The 13,026-nt window shown below is 41.4% G+C and overlaps 1 long non-coding RNA gene across 1 annotated transcript in view; it reads right to left on the bottom strand.

Moving 5' to 3' along the window:
• Positions 1-4,137: 4,137 nt before the first annotated feature.
• The window catches only part of LOC142143301 (uncharacterized), a 195,074-nt gene continuing 186,185 nt past the window's right edge, over positions 4,138-13,026 (bottom strand). The window contains exon 4 of the long non-coding RNA XR_012689498.1: positions 4,138-4,194. This is a non-coding gene — a long non-coding RNA (uncharacterized LOC142143301). The remainder of the gene's footprint in view (positions 4,195-13,026) is intronic.

The following is a 13,026-nucleotide window of genomic DNA, read 5'->3' as shown; positions in this document are numbered from 1 at the left end:
ACACCATTAAATAGCTGCCTAATGGCAAATCTCCTGGCGGCTTTGGAGTGGAATATTATAAGGCTTTGAGTGAGGAACTTGTTCCCAAGCTGACGATTCTGTACAATCATATTCTCACTTCTGGCGATACCCCACAGCAATTCAATGAGGCCAGAATCATTGTTTAGCCAAAACCTGTAGGGATCCGACATTGATGAACTCTTACAGGCCAATATCCCTACTTAATCAGGATTTCAAGATCCTTATAAATTGAATGGCAAATAAGCTACAAACAGTTACGCCTCATCTGATCTATCTTGCTCAGCCAGGCTTTCTTAAACATAGACAATCAGTCAGAGGTATACACAGGGTTATTGCTACAATCATGGCCACCCATCAATCCAAACACAAAGATAATATAATAATAAATGTTGATGCCAAAAAGACCTTCTATAAAATAGCCTCACCCCATTTGACTAGACTTCTGAAATTCCAACATATCAGCCCTATAATTTGGAAATTTATAAGCCCCTTTATAAGACCCTCACGCACATGCCACAGTAAATAATATTAACATAACCTCTTTCCCCTTGGCTTTTACCTTGGGTAGAGGAACAAGGAAAGGATACCCCCTTTCTCCACTCATCTTCAATTTGGCTTTACACCCGTTACTGTGACATTTGTCTCTGCCAACAGATTTCCAAGGTATTGCAAATTGGTAATCGACAGATTACACTAGTTGCTTTTCCTGGATGATATATTGCTTTTATCTCAAATTTTAAAATTGTCTATTCCTCCTTTTCTCCAGATTATCAACAGATTTGCTAGCTTTGAGGATTCATGGTAAGTTTGGATAAATGTAAGGTTTTGGCAATATTGGGCAGGCGAGATCTGGGTGGTAATTCACTTTCCCTTCCCACTGGGCTCCTAAATACATCACATTTTTAGATATAGCTCCTCTGTCTCATACTTCTCATCTTTATACTTACAATATCAAGTCTATTATCAAACATGTCTGACGAGCTCCATATGTGGCACAACTTGAACTTAAACCTTTTGGGTCATTTCAACTTGATAAAAATATCTTTCTTCCTCAATATTCTGTGCGTTGTTCAGATGACCCCCCTCCTTTTCAAGAGGTGGATCTGCAGAAATCAAATGCTAGCATCACATGCTTTGTATGGCATTTAGAAAAAACAAGAATCTGTCTTTTTAAGTTGCCGCAATCAGCCCAGAGTGGTGGTTTCAATCTTCTCAAACTTATACATTACAATACTACCTGTCAACTACGTCACGCCATCGATTGGATTCGAAGTTAAAAGCAATATTCTGATACCTTACTAGATGCTCAATTGTGTTCCACACTGTCTGTTGACTGTCACACATCGGGGTCTTATCCGCACTTACCACATCCGCCGCTGTCATATGTGTGTCAAGCTGGAACCTAAATTGATGTAAAATAAAGGAACATATTAAATCTGTTCATTTATATACAATTACCATAAATTCCGAAATGTTCCAACTATTTATGACTTCCCCCCTAACAGGAGTGCAACTTTAGCATAATAAATCTTTTAATAGTAATGATTATGTACTTTACATGTGATAATGAAGCTTTTAGTAATGGAGCTGAACAGTAAACTAGGTTAGGTTGGGGTCTATCAGACTTAAAATTAGAGATGTTCACTGACCCCCGTGTTCTGGTTTTGGTTTTGGATCTGAATTAACTTTGTGTTTTGGTTTTGGCAAAACTATCCTTGGTTTTGGATCCAGATTTTTTTTCTAAAATCCCTATTTTTCTTTGCTGAAATCACATATGTTTGCTTTTTATCCGTAATGACAATTAGCAATGGAGCAATAGAGCTCTCCTCTTTGTGTGTTACCTATATAACACAGTACAATGTGACTGCAGATATACACCAAGCCTGCCAGACCCATTATTTCTATTTCAGCAATGACAATTAGCAGTGGAGAAATGGAGCTCTCCTCTTTGTGTGTTACCTATATAAGACAGTATAATGTGACTGCAGATTTAAAAGACCAAGCCTGCCAGTCCTATTATTTGTATTTCAGCAATGACAATTAGCAATGGAGCTCTCCTGAATGTCACTGTAGACTTTGAAGAACACTGCTACCCCTCCTCTTTCTATTCTACCTATGACGCTGCCCAACTGCTCTACAGACAGGGGCGCACGGAGGATTGTCAGGGGGGGGTTTCTCCCCACCGACCGAAAAAAACCACCAAAAAAACCCACGAGACAGAGCTGCTGCGCATGCGCCCGCGCATGCGCAGCAGCTCCGTTTCGCCAGCGCTGTCCTATACAGCAGCCGTGGCGCTGTCTAAGAAGCGTCTGCCGCGAACGCTTCTTTGACAGCGCCGCGGCTGCTGAATAGGACAGTGGCCACTTAGTTAGCGCAGGGGGGGGGTTTCTAGAGACTCAGAAACCCCCCCTGCGTGCGCCACTGACAGACTACCAAGAACTGTAGTACACCTTCTGTGTCCATCTGTGAAATGGCGCTCGATCGCCGTGAAGGGCGGTACTTATAGAATCCAAAAATCGCGACATCTGAGATCCGACGATGTAACAATGACTTTTTGCCTCGTTTTCAATTCAAAGGGAGCGTGAAAGTACAGAGTCAGCTCGGCTCGGTAGTCAGATCTGCTAAGATCAGGTGTGTTCTCGGGGAACTGAGCCTCAGCATCTCTGCTTAAAATCCATTATGTGCACGGCTATGCCAAGTTCTGGCTGCAGGTAACATAGCTCAATATGAGAATGGCTCACGTAATGTCACCTTTGGGGTAAGTTAGGTCAACTGCTCACTACAAAGAAATAATTTTCACTGTATCTTTACAATCACATTTCTGTATAATATGTTTTCTGAAGACATTATAGACTGACATAGAGTCAGAGAGTGAAAGTGATCAGACAGAAAACACATAAAGAAATTAGATGTTTCCTTCTTTCTTATCACCCTGTGGGCTCTCATGGAATATACAGGTAACTCTTTGTTTCTGGGTTAATTCACGGTGTCACAGTTATCAGAGATGTATTTATCTCTTGGTGGACCTCCACCTCAACCAAGACAGCAGATTGGGCTGGAGGTCCATTGTGAGAGGTTGAAGGAGGAAGAAAAGGCAGTTTGATGGACGCTGGGTGAGAGGAGTTATCAATGGGGATGTTAAAGTCACCAAGGATGATGAAGGGGAGGTCTGAGGAGAGGTTGTGAGGGAGATAGGCCTCAAAGTTGTCCTGAAATTGGTATGGGAGCTGGGAGGACAGTAGATGATTGAAACATGTAGAAGAGACCGATGGAGTGGACCTCAAATAAGGAGAAGGTAAGGGAGGGCTCATGAGAGATGACATGGAAGGTACAACTGGGGAAAAGGAGTATGACCACACCGCCTCCTGGGTGGTCACCAGGCCTGATGGATTGTGGGAAGGAGAGGCCCCCATAGTAGAGCAGCTGGTAGCATATCAAGCACAAGCATTATATGATTTTATTACGTTCTAAACAGTCACATAACTCTAAGAACACTGTGCACCTTATTCAGTGATTGATCTGTCAGGATCCATTGATGGGGAAATTGTCACTAAGCAATAAATATACAGAACAGGGTGAGCTGAGTTATAACCTCTATACTGAGAAATATAGGAAACATTTGGGAATATAAATAGAACAATGGCAACTAGAGAATATAACGGTTAGTATTTCAAAGTTACCAGTATTAGCATTTGAGAAAAACAATAAAGAGAACTGAGAATCTAAAGACATTACAATAACAAGTAAATGAATCTTAATACCTAGTAACTAGCATCACACACACTAGGACAAGATGGGAATTGCTGATAAATAAAAAAGTAATTTATAAAAGAAAAACCACAACACGCACATCATCGCTTTTATCACACACAATTTATTCTGCTGGTGATTTGCAATTACATATTTAACTCATTACCCTCATAGGGCGTCACTGTAGACGGCTCTCTGTTCTTTCTATTGAAATTCTTAAAACTAGTACGTTTTAGTCCACGTGATAGCGCCTCCCGATTGGAAGATATATATCAGAAATAGATAAGAAATGAAATAAGAGGAAAGAGGATCTGTAAGAAAACACTTGTGCGGCTGTTACTGTCATGTATGAGAACAACCTTTATATGAAGCCTTATATTACACTTTATAGGATCATGGGAATTCATGATGTGCTGGGTCAACCTGGAAAATAAACTCAACATGAATCTAAAATTAGGGAACATATAAATTGTCCTCCATCAAATACAATTATCATTCATTCTAAAATGTGCAAATTATTTAGGACTTAAACAGGAATGCAGTTTTAGCATAATAAATCATTTAATAATGATGACTATGTACTTTATATGCAATAAGTTTCACCCACATTTAAGAATTTCTAATCCCCAAACTCTATGAAGTATTTAGCAATTCAGCTGAACTGTATATTGGATTAGGTTGGGTTCTATCAGCCTTTAGGTCCATTATGTGCACGGCTCTGCCAGGCTCTAGCTGCAGGTAACATAGCTTAGTACAAGAATAGCTCATGTAATGTCACCTTAGGTGTAAGGTAGGACAACTTCACATCTTCACAGATATAGTTTTCACTGTACCTGTAAAATCACATTCCTGCATTATGTGGTATCTCACCTCCGAAGACATTAGATCATTTCACAAGTTACTCTTTGCATCGTTGGCTTCACTAAGAAACATATACATGTCAATATTTCATAGCAATGTCTGGGCAAAATAGCTCAGCCCACTAAGACTCTCCTCTTTGCTGGTAATGGGGTGATGCTCAGTGTGCACATGACTGGGTACATTTCGGCACGTACTATGGTATGCACACACAATAGACTTGGTGGTTCAGTACTTCTTTAAAACATGAGAGGTCAGTGCAGGAGATGCTGTATGTGGCCCATAAGGTTTCAGAGTATTTTCAGCATTCAGCGATAGAATGTAGAACACTGCAGCAGCTGAAAAAAAAAATTCATCTGCCACCAGCTGAAGCAAGAGGTAGCAACAAGGTGGAATCCCACACTTTATATGCTTTAGCGACTAAGGGAACAGCAACAAGCCATCAAGACATAAACACCAAACCATGAGATAGGGAGAGGGGGACATGTTGCCTTTCTCCATCACACTGGACAATCCCTACAGTTTTTTGCAAGCTACTGAAACCATTTGAAACTGTAACAAACTAAATGAGTTCAGACACTGCCAGCCTGAGTCAAGTCATACCCCTAATCAAACTATTGGAAAAATAGCTGAAGGAGGAGATTAAAGTAAGTGACTCTGCTAAATATTTTGACCTCATAGTTCAAGTCCTTTATTCACTTCACCAGGGCCCAAGGGTTTGCAGTATCTTGAAATTGGATCACTACATTTTGGCAACCAAGCTTGATCCTTGGTTTAAATCATATTTAATATCTTTCTTTTCAACTGACACAAATCTTCACAGATTCATAAAGCTTTGCGTGAGCAAGCTGTTGGCTTAAGTTGCACATAACACGTCCCCTGCTTCAGCTTCTCTTTAAAATGCTACTACCAGAAATAGAATTACCTTTTCTAAGAGATACACTGATAATGAGTCAACACAGTGCACCAATTTGAAAGATTATTATGGCATCTGGTCAGGCTTTAAAGAAACGCCCAAATAAATTCAAACCTCTACCAAGTCTCAATTTGATAAACCGTGTATTAGTAGAATGGTGGAGGATTACTTTACAAATTTGAATCCCAGACAGTCCCTTTGAATTCTGGAAGGAAAAAAGGCAGTTTGAAGTCACTTGTACAAAACTAGTTATGGTGTACTTAAGCTGCCCACCCTCCAGTGTGTTCTCAGCATTGAAAAGCTTTTGTTACTCAAAATGAACTTCAAATTGTTTGAGGAATAGCGTTGTTGCAGCAAATTGCAAATTGAATATGTAACGCTGGAATCCACTAACGGTGAACTAATATTGTGTGATTATGGTATTGACATCACTGGTGAGGATGATGATAAGGGTGATGACATTGTCAGCATAGATGAAGATGACCACTGTTAGCCTAATGTCTATGAGAAAATTCTCTACAGTTAAACATGTTCTCTTTTGTGGTGTCCCAAACAAATCAAGCACTTCAGCCACAAATGTGGCATTACTTGTAGCTGAAGTACTTGGTTTATTACACTGTTCATGCCTTTTTGACATACTGGTAAGTGGGAGGGACTAGAACAATTCCATTTTGCACTATTTTACATTATGACCTTGGTCTATCATCTTGTCTAAAATGTCTACTGATGCTGCTGCTGTCCATCTAATGTGCTACTACTGCCACTGCTGTACCTCCCCAATGTGTCACAAAAGCTGTCTAACATAAACCTACTTGGTGCATCTTCCAGTGTGATAGGCCAGGGGAAATATCCACAGCAACCCTGTTCTGAAGGAAAATGGTCAGGGGTACCAGCCTAGGTGTACCAGCAAGGGGATACACTAGCAGTGACAGTTACCCAGAAAGACGTGGTTCTAGGTGCTGCTAAGGAGCATAGTGGTGGCAATAGCAAAATTGCGGTTAGAGGGTACATTTGGGATAAAGAAAAGGGGACGGTGGCAAGACAAGCCCAGCCAGTCCCCAGCAACACAACAGACAGGGTGACATAGGCTGTCCATACCGTCCCAGATTTCCCCTCAGATATATACCCTTTAATGAGTGTACTAAACTTTGTGTTCTAAATCAGATATCCACTTTGAGAATAAAGATACAAGGCTTTTATTTTGATGTAATTAATTATAACAACAAATAAATATATATATAAAAAAAAGTCATAAATGGTTAATTAATATAATTTGGTTTTAAAAGTTAATGCACATATTTCACTTGTCACAATTTTGTTTTTTATATATCACCTTTGCTACAAAGGGGATGATTCATTTTGACCCTACCAATAAACTTATTGTACTATAACCTTTTTTAGCCCTAGAGTGCCCTCTAGCGCCAAAAAGAATACCTCTTCTCTTTATGCTTTAACTTGATACAACTACTGAATTCTGAGGTGCCCCACCTATTGGATAAGTGGGAAATAGAAGTATATCATTATAAGTTATGGGAGTTTGGCTTAATACTGTGTAACATTTAGGACTGGAGCGGATTCAAACTACATTGAAACTATTCTACAGTTCAACAAGCAACAACCAAAATGTTCTCTTTTGTGGGAACAAAACAAATCAAGCACTTCAGCCACAAATGTGACAGTTCCTGTCACTGAAGTGCTTGGTTTGTTAAGCTATCTATGTCCTTTATAACATATGGGTGGGCGGGCCCAAATACAGTTCCATCTTGTACTAATTTACACTATGGCCTTGGTCTATCATCTTGTCTAAAATTTCTATTGATGTTGCTCTCCACCTATGTGATAAGCCTCAAAATGGCCACTGAGCTTCATTTTTGTTGCATTCATACTTTTCTGTGTGTATTGTAAAATGTTTATCTGATCAAAGACTGGACGGAGACATCTCCACATATTATGTCTGGGCGGTGTCTCAGATGCTTCTGCACATGAATGAGAATATATTCTTTCTTATCAGAAATGTACCAATAGCGAGTCTGAAAATATGTTTATACCCTTACATGTAAGATGATTCTAAGACCCTTTGTTTTCTGAACATGGAATGTTAAAAAAATAATAATGTTAAATAAAACTTCAATACAGTCAAGGAGACCCTTGCCTTATGACTGGACCTTGATGCTGAAAGGTGCCTATTGTTTTTCCAGCTTTCGTGTGAAAGTGGGGTCCTGGAAATTGACTGTTGAACATATTTGAAGCTAAGTATTTGATTTACTTTCACTTTTATGTTATGTTTATTGTAAAAATAAAGGTAAACTTCACAATAAATCTTACATTCATGTGTCAACTCTTAGAAATCAAAAGAATCTCATTCAGCCTAGAACAACTTAATAGACTTTTTATTAGAGCTTCTCTAAATTGTGTCAAACATGTTGTCTACTGTTGAGAATTTCAAATAAATTGGTGGTTTTTCACCCATCATTTGCTCTATTTTCTTTTCTAAAATGACCATCCTGTCAGTCATTGTTCTGTCTCTATGTTACATAGGGATCGTATCTTTTATTAAACTGTAATGTCTATGTGCCACTGCTCTGTCGCTATGTTTATCCAGCCAGCTCGTTGCAGTTTTTGACTAATATTGGTGAAAATATCAAAAGTTATGAGGTCTTCTTTAGAAAATAGTCTGTAAATAACTGTAAATTAATGTTAATTATATAAATACAAATCATAAAGGCTTTTCCGATTCGTCTAATAAAAGAGAGAGAACTATCAAGTCATTTATTAATTGCAATACTACCCATGTGTTGTATTTCCTAGAATGTGGGTGTGGGAAAAAGTATGTGGGAAGACCAAGAGACCCGTCAAAATACGTGTGTTTGACCATCTACAAAAGATCTTGCCCAGAATAGAAAATCACAGTGTTCCGAGACATTTCTCCTCTTGTCATAATGCTAATCCGGAATCCTTTCGTTTTAAAGCGATTGAACTTGTAGAAATGAATATAAGAGGAGGAGACTGATTGTTAAAACTTGCTCAAAGGGAGACTTTCTTTAAATACACTTGTCCCATGGGGTCTAAATGAAGGTTGTGAGGTTACACCATTTTTATGATATTTATTATTCTGATTTCTTTTATAACCTTTAGGAAGAAGGTCGATATGAAGTTTAATATATGTTTATCATTGGTAATAATTAATGATATGTCAATGTTTAATATTATATCAATGTGTGCATTCATGTCCTTGTTAATGAGTGGAGGTTGTTCCACCTGTGAAGGAATTAGCAATATCCTTTAAATAGGCAAACCCTTGTAGAGAGATCCACACCTCCTGACGAAGTCCTTTGAGATGAAACGCACAGAGGTGACTGTGGATATGTCCTAGCTATATGATGACCCCATGGGACAAGTGTATTTAAAGTAAGTCTCCCTCTGGGCTTCCTCAGGGAACAGTTTGTAAAACTCTTACAAACTGTTCCCTGAGGAAGCCCAGAGGGCGAAACGCGTAGGGTCATCAACTTGGAACATATTCCAATATTACATTTGAACAGAACCATCATCTTCTACCAATTACTTAAGAACGCGTACAAGGGCGCGCGCAGATGCGCGATATCTTATACTACACCAGGCGCAATCCTGTAAGGAACTGCTACCTGCCGAACAGGACCTTATACACCGAATGGTCATCGAGGCAATGGCTACTAGCAGAAAGATCAGCGACGAAACAACCAACGGATCGGACCCATCCGGGAATTACCCCGCACAAGGTTCGTTTCATAAAGCAGCAAGAAAAAGGTACCTACATTTCGGAAAATGGACATGATATACACCCTTTAATAAAGAGGCTTGACTTCCCTCTTGGGTGAAATCAATGAGGGTTTCCAAAAGTGAACTTTAAAGGAACCAATTCTGTTTTAGTACAAACTGTATTCTTGTCTTTGCTGACACCCAAAAGTATACCTGTGGACTTACTTAGCCAAATTAAGGTATAAACCAAGGTACTAGAAATATTGCAGCATTTGCAACTCTTATTTTGCATTGTATAACTTACTATTGTACAAATGTATTACGGTTATAAGGGGACCCTATGACCATGTTTGTTTTTATTTAACTATACTCAGTGCACTAGAGTGTATTTGCAAAATAAATGTATGACACCAAACCATAAAAATACATTGTCATCATATAGCTAGGACATTGCGCCTGGGAGTATATCGATTATCATTATTACCTTGGGGTTTGGGACACACACCCTCACTTCTTCAGCAGGCTGCAGCATACATTCAGTGTGGCAGCACAGTCCCCCCTATTACACTCAGGAATAGTTGTATGCAAACTCTGCCCAGGGTAATAATGCTGACCAGTTGTTGTGAAACTCAGAGGTATATAGAAGTAAAAATTGTTCCAGGGACTGATTGACTCTCTCAGTTTGTCCATTTGATTGTGTATGGTATGCTGAGGAGAGGCTGATGTTTGTTCCAAGGAGAGAACAAAAGGATTTCCAGAATTGAGACACAAACTGGTAACCACGGTCAGAAACAATATCTATTGGTAAACCATGGAGTCGAAAAATGTGCTGGACAAAAAGTGACGCCAAGGTCTGTGCACTAGGGAGTCTGGTTAAGGGTACGAAATGGGCTATTTTACTGAAGTGGTCAACCACTACCCAGATAGTATTGTAGCCCACTGAGACAGGAAGCTCCACAACGAAATCCATAGACAGGTGTGTCCACGGTCTAGAAGGAACAGACAAGGGCATAAGCTGACCGTAAGGATGGTTTCTAGGAGTTTTGTTCTTGGCACAAACTTCACAGGAAATAACATAGTCTTGAACATCATAAGACATGGTTGACCACCAAATTGAACGTGAAAGGTTTTCTGTAGTTTTAGAGATACCGGTGTGTCCGGCAGTTTTATGGTCATGGGCCTCAGTGAGGACAGCCTTTCGGAGGTGAACAGGAACGAATAAGCGGTTTGCAGGTGTTCCGGAATTTTGGAATCTGTGAAGGGTTGAACTCAAATACTGGGCTAAACCGGCATGAAAGAAGCTCCCACTGGTGATTTTGAAGGCCTAACGAATCCTTTCTGAAGGTTCTCTTTGACATAATCCTGCATGGCTTGGGTTTCAGGACTGGAGAGTGAGTATAGTCTCCCTTTAGGTAACTAGCGCCCGGAATTTATTAGATGGCACAATCGTTTTCCCTATGAGGAGGTAAGGTGTCAGCTGCTTTCTTAGAGAATACATCCTAGAATGTTTGTTATTGCGGAGGTAGCAACGGTGAAACAGGCTGCAACATCCGAAGAGGCAACTTCAAACAAGTCTGCGAACAAGGGGGCCTCCACTGGGTAATCTCCCCTTGTGCCCAATCAATTACAGGGTAATCAAGTCGCAGCCAGGGATGACAAAATATCACTGGTATGGATGGACTGTTAATCAAGTAGAAAGACAAGGATTCAGAATGGAGGGTTCCCACTGTTAGATGTAATGGTGGGGTTTCATACAGAACCTTGCCACCTGGAAGAGATTCCCCATCTAGACCACATACAGTAATAACTGTCTTGATACTCCAGAGAGGGATTCCAGAAGATTTAGCGAATCCCATGTCTAGAAAGTTCCCAATGGCACCACTATCGATAAAGGCTGAAATGTCAACAGAATGGACCCCATAAGTGATGTGCGTGGGAATCAACAAAGCATTTTTAGAGGAGATAATCTGAAGACCTAGATGAACCCCCTCTCTATCTCCTAGGCCAAATTTTTTCCCGACTTGGCAGGGCAGGAACGAGAAAAATGTCTTTTGGTGCCACAGTAGAGACACAAGCCTTGAGTCCGCCTTCTGGCTATTTCCTCTGCTGAGAGGCGGTACGCTCCTAATTCCATAGGTTATTCCGGATCCAATGGTGCAGAAGTAAGTACCGACAGCAGACCAGACAGTGTCTCTCTCTCCGCCTTCCTCTCCCTGATCCGCCTATCGATTTTAATGGCGAGTTGCATGAGATCTTCCAATGACGTTGGCAAAGGATACTGTACCAATGCGTCCTTGATCTGTTCCAATAGACCTAAGCAAAGTTGACTGCGTAATGCAGGATCATTGCACTCGCTGTCAGTGGACCAACGCCTGAACTCGGCACAGAATTTTTCAGCAGAGCGCCGGCCCTGTTTCAGAGCCCTGAGGTGAGCCTCGGCTGAAGCCACCCGATCTGGATCATCATACAGTAGGCCCAAAGCGTTAAAGAGCACATCAACGGAGAGTAGGACTTGCAGGAGGAAGACTAAATGCCCAATACTGGGGGTCACCTTGGAGGAGGGATATAATAATACCGACCCGCTGCTGTTCTGACCCAGAGGAGCGAGGTCTTAGCCAGGAATAAAGCTTGCAGCTTTTCTTGAAATTGCGGAACAGTAATCTTTCTCCAGAGAAGCAGTCTGGCAGGTTCAACTTAGGTTCCGGAATGGATGCCAAGGAACCCTGTTAGGCTTGCGAAGACCTTGCAGCTTTCTCTTGAGCAGATAGTCGGTGCAAAAGTCCTTGGACCATCTAGGACAGAGTTTTGATCTGTCCAGCAAGGACTTGAGCTGGAGGGGTTCGTCCCATTACTTTCCATGAAGAATCCTTCCCAGAATTCACTGGCCGGTTAAAATGTTAGGTTGTCTGGTCAGATAACGAACCTGCAGAACTGATAGGTGAAGGTCTTCACCTATAGCAGCCGCCTTTCCCGTAGAGCCAAACGCGCTCACAGGTACTCAGATGCCCCCAGGACTTAACTCTAATGTAGTGTAGGTTCGTTATACTAGCCGCAGCACAGGCCCGGAGACAGTACAGATGGTAATGGATGGTCAGATGAATGCCAAGGTCAGGGATCACTTGCAGGGTAGAATAGTCAGAAAACACGCCAAAGGTCAAGGTCACGAGCAGAACAGCAGAATCCAAGGTATAGGCCAAAAGGTCAGGGTCACAGATAATCAGGCAAGGTCCAGTAAACAGGCAGAAGGTCACAACAGAAATCCAGCAGAGTATCAGAGCAGGTCAGCACAAGTACAAAACTGAGACGCTATAACCGGCAGGGAGGCTAAGCCCTCCCTGCCTTAAATACTACAGGCAGCTCCCCTGGCTAGCGGGGAGGCTTTGCGCATGCGCCCGGCTTCCTTACATTGCCGGGACGTGGCGCTGAGTAACAAGCGTCCGACCGTTGCCTTAGCAATGATCGGGTCATGCCCGGAAGTGACGTCCCAGGCATCAAGGTGACGGCCCGGACGCAGGGGAGCCCAGGAAGCGAGTTGTGGCAGCTGTGAGTACCTCCGTGGCTCGTAACAATGACATAACTCGCATTGTCAGCCAGCTTGCTACTGCAAGCACCTCCTGCATGGACTGGGTTGTCACTCATGGAACCATAAATGTTCCTGGCCATTAGATCAGTCCTTCATAGAGTTCAATATAGAGCACCGTGGATGGGATGTTTCACCTTACTAATTGGCACAACTATGAGGGATG

This window comes from Mixophyes fleayi, chromosome 3, assembly GCF_038048845.1.
Source record: "Mixophyes fleayi isolate aMixFle1 chromosome 3, aMixFle1.hap1, whole genome shotgun sequence".
Taxonomy (NCBI): domain Eukaryota; kingdom Metazoa; phylum Chordata; class Amphibia; order Anura; family Limnodynastidae; genus Mixophyes; species Mixophyes fleayi.
Note: the sequence above shows the minus strand (reverse complement) of the source record. Positions and strands in the feature narration are given on the sequence as shown.